We start from the raw sequence: 11,976 nt of genomic DNA, 5'->3' as shown, positions 1-11,976 counted from the left end.
CCTCCAGGACAAAGTTAACCTTCACATTTTTTTACACTGAAAAACATTTACTTTTAAGTTGCAAAGTGAGTTTGTACGAGTTCAGCACTTTGCATCACGTGGCTGCAATGTTTCTGATCGAGTACTATTAGACCTCCTAGAAAGAGATTGATTGCCTTGTGAAACTACGGCCTTACAGTCTGTTCCTATCAAGTAGAAGGGGAGGATGGTCTTCAGAAGCCAATTACAGGATTTTTTTTTTAATTGAAGCACCTGAGTAATGATTTCAACTGTATAAAGACTATTAAGAAAATGATTCTGAGCTAGTGCACTGTGAAAATTGCTTAAATAGGGGCAATTTCAAGTAAATTCCCATTCTCACAATAGAATGTGCCACATGACAAGGCCACTGTTTTCTTTCAGGCTGCAGGCAAATTTTTTTGGTATGCTGGAAACTGATTGTACAGTTACATTATAGATCTTTACATTTTTACAGGTTTATAATGGAGATGTAAAATTAGAATATTATGTCCATATTTCAGTATCTAAATACATAGTTTGATTTGGGCAAAATTAATGAACAACTACCCCTAAATTCATTAGGAACTATCAGGGGCATATCACTTTTGAAAACACAGTTGCTTATTTAGTCCATCTTAGTGTCTTATTTTCAGCCTATCAAATAACATGTTAGAAAATCTACCTGATCTGAGTAATGCTTTCTGAAGTTCTTCTGGGACATTGGGAACTAACTTTATCTAGGGTAGGAATAAGGCATAGCTACTATAGGCAAGTTCCTGGGGCCCATCTCCTGGAACAATATACTTTTACAAAAATCTCAGGCTTGTATTTAAAAATTAAAAAGCAAATTTCCAGGCTTGTGACTGTGAAGGAAACATTGAAATGATAAATTAGGTATGACCAATTCAGGGGTGTCTCATCTCCTAGTGTAAATGAGAAGTGTGAACAGCAACCACCACTTAGAGAAAGAACTCTGTGAACAGACGAAAGAAACCACAGATGGTTTCTTCCACATATAGAAGCATGCATAGCTTGGCTACAGAGAACTGCTGTCTATGCATGTGCCCTTCTGCTGCTGCTTCTTCTCTGGAGAGAAACAGGGACTCCAGTAGTCACTTGGCTGTGCCTGATAGGTGTGCTTCCCCAAAGCATGCCTGGCAGGGGATAAGAGTCAGTGCCACTGTTCTTGCAATGCTGGTGGGGAAGGAAAACCCTGGCACCACTACTCCAGTCAAGAACAGCCAGAGCAAAGCTAATGGGAAACCCATGTGATGGTATACCCAAGTCCATAGGCTAGCTAGGGGCTAGGAGAAGATGCCCAAACAATGTATGGATAGAACAATTCGGATTTGTCAGACAAGTCTTTTAAGCTGAAAAGTTGCTGATCCACAGTGTAGAGTAAGAAGGTGTACAGGAGCTTCTGGTTCTTTGCAGTGTAGGACCTTATAGTATGATGATGATATCTTAAAATAATTAGAAACACTGATGCATTTATAAGCACATGGCTAGTATGAGTAGTCATGAATCTTCACTGTTCACCTGATGCTTCGAAGATGAACATCCCCTTCCTCCACTCCTCCATTTAAATACAATCAAGTTTTAAATTACAGTGCTTATTACTTGATATCACAGGGTTTTAGCATTAAAGAAGATAGAGGGTCAGTCTGCGAACATCTTAAATATACACGTGCATATTAAGACTTTGAGGTCTTAATACATGACTGAAGTTATCATCAAATTTGTATGACAGATTGTATTATTTTTCAGGGAACTAGAATAGTAATGGAGTAAAACCTGTTCTAGAAGGACTGATAAGGAAATACACAAAGACTTCTTCCTTGGCCTATTAAGGATACGCATCTTTGCTATGAGCTGCAGATGGTAGAGGGATATCTTCTACTGAACGTCTTTGGGCAAAGAATAAAGGAAATATATATGGGTGTTACCACTGTGGGAATCTATTGCAGATCGCCAAACCCATGTTGTGGGCAATTATGTGTGGGCAAGTAAAGTGATCCAGAGCAACTATTTGACAGTAATGAAGATTTTTAACTAAATGTTTCAATGACAACTTCTTGATATAGAAGACAAAAGCACCTAGAAGGAGGGTTCTAAAAGATACATTTTTAACCAACAGTGAGGAACCTGTTGAAAATGGAAAGTTAGGAGAACACTTGGAAAGTACAGACTAGAAAATAGAAATTCAAGATCTTTAGGAACAGAAGAGTAAACAAAAATGGGAAAGAAGCTGCCAGTTCCTGAAAGAAATCATTTAAATACACAAATGCAAACTATTTCATAATATAGGAAATATAGGAAGTGTAGAATAAGACCAGCTTGGCTAAGTCATGATTTCTTCATTCTTCTCAAACAGGAAGAAAGCAAGTGCAAAATAGGTCAGATTACCAAAGATGAAAATAATATATATATCATAAGCATATAGGGACAAAATCAGAAAATCCAAACCACAAAAAAAAAAAGGAAAAGGAGATCGTGAACTAAGAATATCAAGGAACAGTACATATATATTTTAACTACATTAGTAATAAGAAGAAGAATATCAAGAAAAACAGTAGCCCATAAATCAATGCAGAAGTAAAGTTATCAACAGATCTAACAGTTTAATGCCTTTTTCTGCATCAGCTTTCACCAGCAAGGTCAATTGAGATCAGATGGTAGCACAATACCACAGTTAAAGGAGTAAGTACTCAGCCTAGAATAAGAAAGCACAGATTAGAAAATCCTTTAAATTGTGTATAATCAAATTGTCTGAGCCTGATGAATGTCAATCTAGGATACTTAAGGAACTGGATGAAGTAGTGAGTAGTGATCTTTGACAATTTGTCAAAGGTAATGAGAGATTAGAACAGGGCAAACATACTGCTTTAAAACAGGAAAAGGAGAAATCAGAGAACTCTAAACCAATCAACCTAACTTCTTTTCCTGTAAAAAATTTGGAACAAACTACTTGTAAGAACCAGGAGGAACATAAGTAGCAACCAGCATAAAGCAAATCATACCAAGCTAATTTAATTGCCTTCTATGTCAGGTTAACAGATCTTGTAGACAAAGAAGCAGTTGATGTTTTGTATACTGACTTTAATAATGTCTTGATACTCTTATATGTGAAATCCTAATAGCCTAGAGAAACATGACCTAGATGAAACTTCTGTAATGCAAAACTATACTAACAGAGTTGTTATTGACTGTTCTCTGTCCAAGTCCTAGAGTGTATTGACTGGAGTCCTGCAGGGACCAGGTCCAGTATTGTTCACTATTTCAAAAGGCAACCTGAATAATTAAACAGAAAATACAACTTTGCAGACAACACAAAAATAGTAGAGATTGTGTCTATGTTTAGTCAGGATTCAAAATAATGCTGTAAAACGGAGAAATAATGTGGAAAAAAAAAGGATATAATTCAATAAGGACAAGTGCAAGATGCTACCTTTGGGCAGAAATAATCAAACGTGGCATGGAGAACAACAAAGTGCTCAAGTGACTGTTCTACGAAGAAAGACGTGAGGCTTTTTGTAGATTACCAAGCCAACATACAATTGTGTTACAAAAAAACCCCAACATCATACTGGGATGTATAAATAGGAATATGGTCTACAAGACAGAGAAAGTATAGGCTACAAGACACAGGAAATAATTTATTTGGTACTGGAGATGCTTCAGCTGTAAGACTGTGTCCAATACTGGGCTCTTCTGGAAGATCATGCATCAGTTAGCAAGACTCAAGAGGAAACTAAAAGAATGACTAAAGGTGTAGAAAATATGGTCTAAAAGGAATTGGGAATATAATCTGGGTACACTTGTTCTGAAAAAGAGATCTGAAGACTGTCGTAAGATTTTAAATAGATTGGGTAATATTTGGAAGAAAGTTCTATTCTTCATGTCCATTGTTTACAAGGTGAGAAATAAATGGTCTTAATCTTCAGCAAGGAAGATTCAAATTGGATGTTAGGAAAAAATTCTGAATAATGAAGGTGGTGAAGTGTTAGAATAAAGTTCATGGAAACGTTGTAGAGTCTCTGCCATAGGAAATCTTTAAAAACAAGATGGCTAAAGTTTTAAAGAGCAGGTCAGGAATGATAAAGTATCATTAATTCTGCCTCCAAGTAAAGTGATGGACTACATGACCCTGAGATCCCTTTCAGTCTTAGTGTTCTACAATTCCATGTCTTCTCCACAACCTAATTAGAACTATGAGATTTCAGCCAAATGAAGCGGAGGACCAGTCTTTGCCCTAATTACTCCAGTTTTCCAAGTTGTCTCAGAAGTCTCTCTTTCTTTTACAGGAAAACTGCTTGCTCAGATGTTTTGAGCTGTGGTTATTTAGTTGTAATATTTATTTTTAGTATCCTTCTGTAGATCAAGTATTAGGACAACCTGGTGAGGCCTTAAATTAAGTCCTATAAGCAACAGTGCTAGAGTGTATTTCTGTAGACAGAAGATTATCGTGTTGTTAACTAGCTTGAGCTAACTAGCTTAATACCACACAGGAATGAAGCACAGATTGCTTTTGTAAATGACTGAATGAATCATTTCACTAATCCATTCATGGCAGGAGGGTAAGAGGCTGATGTTTCACTTTGATACCATTTCCTTGAAAAGCAGCTGGAACTTTTCATATGTGAATTGAGCCATTGTCACTTATGATCTGTTCAGAGATTCTTGTTCTTCAGCCTTAGTGCTTTCACTATTTCCAGTTAACTATCTGAATTTGCACAGAATACTTAAGAGTATTTTAGACACCTTTTGTGCCCAAAGATACAGCACAGTAGTTGAAATGGATTTATTCATTCTCCAACAGTATCAGAAAAATGCCAGGATTTTTTTTTTTTTGATGTTCTAAAAAGAGCTGGTATGGTCTCAGGCTGTCTCATTTGGATCACTCTGTGTGCACAGACTACCTTAGAGTAATTAACTATTTCCAAAGGCACAATACAGCTTCTTTTGCATGTGTTGTTCTTGTTCTACTGTATTGTCTTGCATAAATTCTGTTTATTTGTGGTACATACCCCAGCATGTTTGTGACAATGATTCTCCTTTTTTACCATTCCCAAATGGACTTCATGATGAATAAGGTAAGTTTCTCAAGAATAACTCTTCTGGTGCTTCATACAATTCATTTGATATATTCTAAATTGTTCATTTTAAGCAAATAAAGATGGAATCAGTGTTCATTTACATGAGTCCATTTGCTTATTATAATGTCACACACATTAGCTAACACTAGCACACTTTTGGTTTCATGTTGCATCTTATCATTTCTCCAGGGTTCAATTTGTGCCATACAGAACAGATGAGCTGCTTCTAGTTGTGTCTTGATATTCTCATCCTCCATCACTAATGGCAAATGTAAGAAGTCCATATTACTCTGCTGGTTGGTATTTGATTGCTGTCTTTATCAGTAAGTGTCCAGGAACATCACCTGTTTCTCTAATTGTACAGCTGCCATCCTAGATACTCCTTTTTTACATTATGAATCAGTGTAGAAAGTCCAAGTCACTCCCCTTCTATCTTCCCTCACAGCCCCTCATTATCACACCCTGCTGAGCTGGCCTCTTCCTATCATGTGAAGGATAGAAGAGGGTAACTAGATCTGGCTCCCATTCAACATAAGAGCTGTCTCCAGCCCCCAAAACTGAAACTTGTATATGTCAACTGTCGCTAAAATAACCTGGTTTCCATATAGATACTGGTGATACTTTCAAGTTCCTCAGAACTTCTCTAACAATGCAAACATGATTATGTTCTACAGAGGTAAGAGCTTTAGAAATAAAATCATCAAAGCTTTTCAGTATCATTTTTTCCAAGATATTTGAAATTACTGCTTATCTTCTATCCAGAGGAGGATGACAAGCTATATGTAAATATGTACTGTGATATGAAAGTACCATTCAGATTCATAAAACTTAATGACAATTGAAAATTTTGTTTGGTCTGTGGGACCAACTCAATTTTTCTCTACTGTGTAATGTTTCACTTGGATTTAGCTACTCTGTCCCAGCGTTAGATAAGTGAGCTGCTGCAAGGACTAAAATTCCCAGAAATCAACCTAAATATATCATGTTATATAGTCAAAATTACTAAAAATAGCTTGTAATTTACAGAATTCATCTTTATCAGTGGTATGGCCACAGTGCCCAATGGAACTTCTGTTTTGTTTTGTTTGAAACCCTTTGTCCTGTTTGCTCTAAGACCACGCTCAGACAGCTGCAAAGTATATTTTGGACCTAAGAGAGGTGCTGTTTCTCACTTGCACCTCTGAGGAGTAAATGGTCTAGGTAGTACCAATGCTTTAACAGTTACATCCTGTTGCATCCAGCAGTCAGACTGCTCTGGGAGCCACACTCTGGGCTAATAGCCCTGTAGCTGATGACAGCAAATCTTTCTTGCAACAAAGGGCCTGAAAAAGCTGACAAGCTAGGAGTCAGCCCAGGAGCTTTGCCCCATGTATTCAAAGATCTGCCCCATACATTTCATGTGCACTGGAATTCTGCTAGTTGTTCTTTGCTGCTTAACATGTATTTCAATTATAATTGTGCTCCAGACTTTTGCTCTTGAGTTCTTACTAATTTATATCTTCTGCTTTCTGGTCCTGTATTCTTTCTCCTCCCAATACAGTACTGGCACTTGCTTTTGGCCAGATCACTCCAGGCCTCCACATACACTACCACTTTCTTTTGCTCTTTCTGGTCTCATCACTGGACACATTCTTGACTTGTTGCTTAATTTGGCACATCCTCTGACAGCTCTGGTTTCCTGAGTGTCTTCATTGATGATGAAACCCTGTGGTTTTTGCTGTGGTCTATTTTGCATGGTCTATTGCTTGTTGAGAAATAATAGGTGTAAATATTACCTAGTTATTAGTATAAACATGGCTTTAAGTGTATTAATTCTAAGATGCTACTTATAACTGCGTTCAGTATCCATTGGCTTGGGCTAGACTGATCATGGAATAATGCTTATCAACAGTTCATAAGGCAGATATATGCAACATTTTAGGCAAAAAGTATTGATCTGAAGACAGTTAACCTTGGATATAAATTGAAAGCTTTGTAAGCACTTAAGTTTTATATAAAATTTTTCTGTATTGCAAAAGATACTGAATGAGCTTTGCTCTATCTTCAAGCACAATTTTGCCTTCCTGTGTTTAAAGGTCCTGTGCTATGCTGAAAAAAAATCACAGTTATCTTGTCTAAATGGTTAGCTAATTCTGTTTTGCTCTAGAGTTTTGTTTTTTATAATGAACATAGTTGAATATTCCTCAGCCATTTCCTATCAAATAGTATATGAACCCTTCATTTCATGGCGCAAAAGTGTAATCATTGTTCCCTGGGCCAATGCCAAATGTACCAAACAACCACTACCTCAGCTGGTAGGTGCCTGGGAATGTTCAATACATCAGCTTGCAAGTGACAACTAGATAATGAGAACACTAAAACATGAGAATGCTGTAGCTTCTCTACATTTTTTTATTTACACATGGTTTGCATTTTAGTCTGAAATTTAAAAGTGATCAATGCCCAAGAAACATCTGCTTTAGAGTTTCTACAATACAGGGAACTGGGAGAGGTAGAAATTCTATGACGCTTTTAAACCCTCCACTGACTCAGTGAAAGAAAAAAAAAATTAAAATATTTTAGACTTTTACTCTGTATACTGAGAAATGCTTACAGTAGAAGTGCATATTTTACAATATAGAAATGAAGCTTTTGCTTTTAATATAATTTGTAGAGGCCAAATTCCTGTTTACCTTACTGTTACTTCTTATAGTAAAATAGTTTCATTTTAATTCTGAAAACATTCATATTGGATTTATATGTACCGTGATGATGATCTTCCCAGCAGTGACAAACATGATACCGAACAGCAGCAATTGCTGAATGCATCCATTAACCCACACCAGTGTCTGAATCAGATTATTCTCTCTAGCAAAGAACTAACAAATATGTGTTGATGACAATGTAACTATTAACTAACAGTATCTATCCAAGTTTACCTATTTGTAAGTGTGAAGAAATGTAAGCCCTTTGCTTTTAGTTGTTGGAGGAAAGTAAGGATGAAAGAATGAAACTCAATTCAGGAAAAATAACTGGTCACTTATTATTAACTCTTCTTCATAAATAAAACACAAGTTTTGCATACTATGCTTATCTTCTGAGAATTTAATCACCCTTGAAATGAGATCCCTCACCAAAATGAAAAATTTGTACAACTTGGTCAACAAAAAAGAATTGAGTAGAAAACAGAATCATACCTCTGTTTAGTTCCAATGGCTATCCCAAGTTTGAGTCTTGATTTGCTTCCTCTGCAAGAAAATAAAGATAAGAGAGTCAATTATTTATTTGATGTAATCCCACTTATTTCCAAAGAAAAAAAATATGTATTCTGAAGTATATACAAACAATTTTATCTTTCATTTACAGTGGAACAATAAGAAGGCAATGGTAGCTCCTCTCCAACAGTTCTAAGTTCTTTTCTCTCCAGTTCTTTGATGTAACATCCACTTATGTATGATAATGTCTAAATGAATAATAACATGAAACTCATCAGTCTTCCTTTGACAAACTGATTAGAGCACATGTGGTTTACATGTTACATGACATTTTTCCATTTTTCTTCCTAATTCTTGATTCTAGGTAAACTACCGGGGCCCTATTAATGACAAATGGATAATTCGTGATGGGTTTATTGATTATAAAGCCAGAAAGGGCTGTGTCCTCTATCCTGTTTGATTCTAGCTGGGACGCTTGGCTGCCTAATCAACATAGACCAAAATACTTTCTCAGAATCCATTTGAGTTATAACTTTTAGAAAAAAAAAATTAGTTAGAACATTTGTGTGTTTTAACACGATGAAGAATACATAACAAATCTTGATAAACAGTTCCAAAGCAACCTATGACTTTCATTTGAATATGTCTAACTTCAGCTTCCAGTTGATAAAGAAAGAACTGTGGTACTATCAAATATAAGTTTCCCTTGTGAGAAAACATAAGAAAAGTTAGGATTTGTATGAAGCTTAAAGTCAGCTGAACTTCTCAGTACAATGGTGTCTTTCACTACAGATTGGCTTGGCTCTATCCAGACATTCAAAAGTTTGGCATTTAGAGTAAGTGAGCATCAAGACTACTCCCAAAGGTCAATGGAAAGAGAAAAAAACACAGAGAAATACTGTACCATCTACAGGGAAGCCTAGCTGGGTGAGATGAATACCACATCATAAGTCCACTTTTTCAGTCTTCTAGTTATTCTCCACAATATTCTCAATAATGTTCTCTACTTTTTGAGCATGTTTCAGACCAAGTACTCCAGTATTGGTCCATAATTTTGCCCAGTAGAGTTGTAATATAAGTTCCCTACAACCTCTTAATATTTCGTTTCTTATATATTCAAGGATTATAGTAGTCCTTTTATCTATAAGACTGCTGAAGGATCGTATTTCACTATGACCCAGTTATTACTGCTCAGGATAGAGCCACCTGGCCTCCTAAGGACTGTCAAAGTTCTTTCAGATGGACAAGTTTGTTTGTAGAAATATTAAAATGCATCTTTCCTCCTTGCACCCACCTCCTAAATGATCCAGTTACAGATTAACTGTATTAATTAGCTGGTTTATAGTCAGAAAACAAGGAAGACCCCACTTACATTATAAATGCTTTGCTGGATCACATTGTATATGTGCTGCCCCGAGTACAGTGAAAAGTGACTCCTCATTTTTTCCTTTTGGGTCCCTGCAGAAATTAAGGCAGGAGTTTCTCTAAATTATGCCATCAGCTTTGCTGTTGCATAAGCTTTGCTGTTTTTACCAGTGGCTCATCAGGTATAGCGTAAGAAAGCTCTGCGGTACTCCTTGCCCACTCCCAGTTTGTTCCTTACCTGACTTCCCTCTCTCTGCCTCCCTAGCCGTCTACTGATTGGAGAGTTCTTCATAACAGGAATTTTCCACTAATTACCTCTAGCCATTTTAAGTTTTGTGTGTTGAAAAGTGACTTTGTAGAGCAAAGTTTCCAGACATCTTCATAGTTTTATTTCTGTTTCATAGTTTTACTTTTTTTTTAAACAAAAAAATAAAAAGATTCAAACGCTTTATTATTCGATTTGTAAAATGTATCCGTTGATGCTTTACCATTAAATTAAAGGTCTATAAACTGCAGAGTTGAAATTTATGGCATTTGGCACCCTTGTAAAGGAATTTATAATAAAGTATGTTCTAAGCTCAGCTCAAGCTTTCTCCTGCAGGCTATCTGGTCGTAAGCTTCCTCTCTCAAATGCGTTACATCAAAATTCTGGATCTTTCTTCTCTAGAAACTGACTGGCATCTCACTCCTATATGAACGAAGAAACAAGTCACATACCTCTGTGGGTCATTTATTCTCTGGCAATTGTAGTGACTTTTGACAGGTTGGGGTCGTTTTGCTGATATGGTCAATGTTAGGCATCTTGGAATCCTGAATCTTTAAAACATGACACATGAGTAATTACGTTATCCAAAAGCCTAGTAGGAGGGCCCCTAGCAATCCATTAATATCTCCAGTTTGTTCCAAAGAACCTTGAAACCTACATATTTAACAACTATGAACCATGGCAGTTTCTGCAACCTGTTGTTTCCCACCTCTCTCCTTGACGGCTCTCCATTAACCTAGCCAAAGTTCTAAGCTGGAGGCTGAGAGAATATTCTGGGGAAGTTTCACTCTCTTGTTGTCTTCTGCTCTTCTCTGGACATCCACCATGGCCACTGCCAGAGACAGAATCCTGGGCTAAACAGACCTTTCATTTGATTTCTGGAACTGCTTTTATGTTTCTATGTTCTTGTAAGCCTGAAAATTCTCTTTTTGCACAAGATAACTTGCCCTTAATAAATTCTTAGAAGATTCCATCCATATTGATAATGCTCCAGTCTGAGACGCAAACTTTGTAATTGTTCCTGACAGACTGCTATACTGCCAAGAGCTGAGAGCAGGGAAGCTGTGCTGGAATATAGAAATATGAGAAGCTACGCCTCATGGGGTTTAAATGATTACTGAGACATGGAAAGGACGGGAGCTGGAACGAGGATTCAAAGAGATAAGGGCCTAGCATATAAAGCTCAGATACGCCAGGACACACGTCCTAGGACTGGAAGTTAGAACATAGGTGAGCAAAGGGAAGACTCAGAATGAGACACATGCTACAGGGCAGGCAGTGACAGAGAAGAAAAGGATTCTTTTGAATGCAAATTAAGATCTAGGATTCCTGAGTTAGCTCTTCTGTTAGCAAACAGACAACATAAAATATAGTCTATCTCTTCGTAGTTATTAGGTTGCACAGAATTCAGAGATGATAGTTTTCTACTGCTTTCTGTTGTTGTTAGCTCACATTTGCAAAATCTCTTCTATGAAGTCCTGAGTTCTGAACTTTCTGGAGGAGCTCCAGGGATGTCAGTTCACTTCTACATGATAGAATTTCCGACGGTTGTTTTTCTAGATTGCTTTTCCAGAAATTGCATCCTAAAAGTAATTTGGAGAGCATTACGATTACAGAAATAGGAACACCCCCCAAAAATAGAGAATACTAGAACTCAAGCAGCTTCTGAAAACTTAATTCAAACCCCTGTAACATATGTGCTATGATACAGTCTTTTATTTATGAGATCACATACTATTTTTACCTCAGGACCATTCCTTCCTTCAGTACACAGGATACATAGTGTTCAGGGTATGAAGTCATGAAGTAGCCCATTGTTTGTACAACCCTTTCCTCATCTAGTACAAAAGCTGGACAGTGTAGTGACTGAGGCAGAAGATGTCAAGAAGGAAAAATGGGTCATGTGTTTTGGAAAGCAGAATGTCTCCTGAAGAATTGGATTCTAGCCTTGTTTTTTTCACTGAATACTGATTTGGTGCTGCAACTCATTTAATTCATATTTGGGAGAGGTGACAGGATTTGGGCGTTCCTCTCTTCTTGGATGCCCAACTTCATG

Source organism: Dromaius novaehollandiae, chromosome 1 (assembly GCF_036370855.1).
Source record: "Dromaius novaehollandiae isolate bDroNov1 chromosome 1, bDroNov1.hap1, whole genome shotgun sequence".
Taxonomy (NCBI): domain Eukaryota; kingdom Metazoa; phylum Chordata; class Aves; order Casuariiformes; family Dromaiidae; genus Dromaius; species Dromaius novaehollandiae.
Note: the sequence above shows the minus strand (reverse complement) of the source record.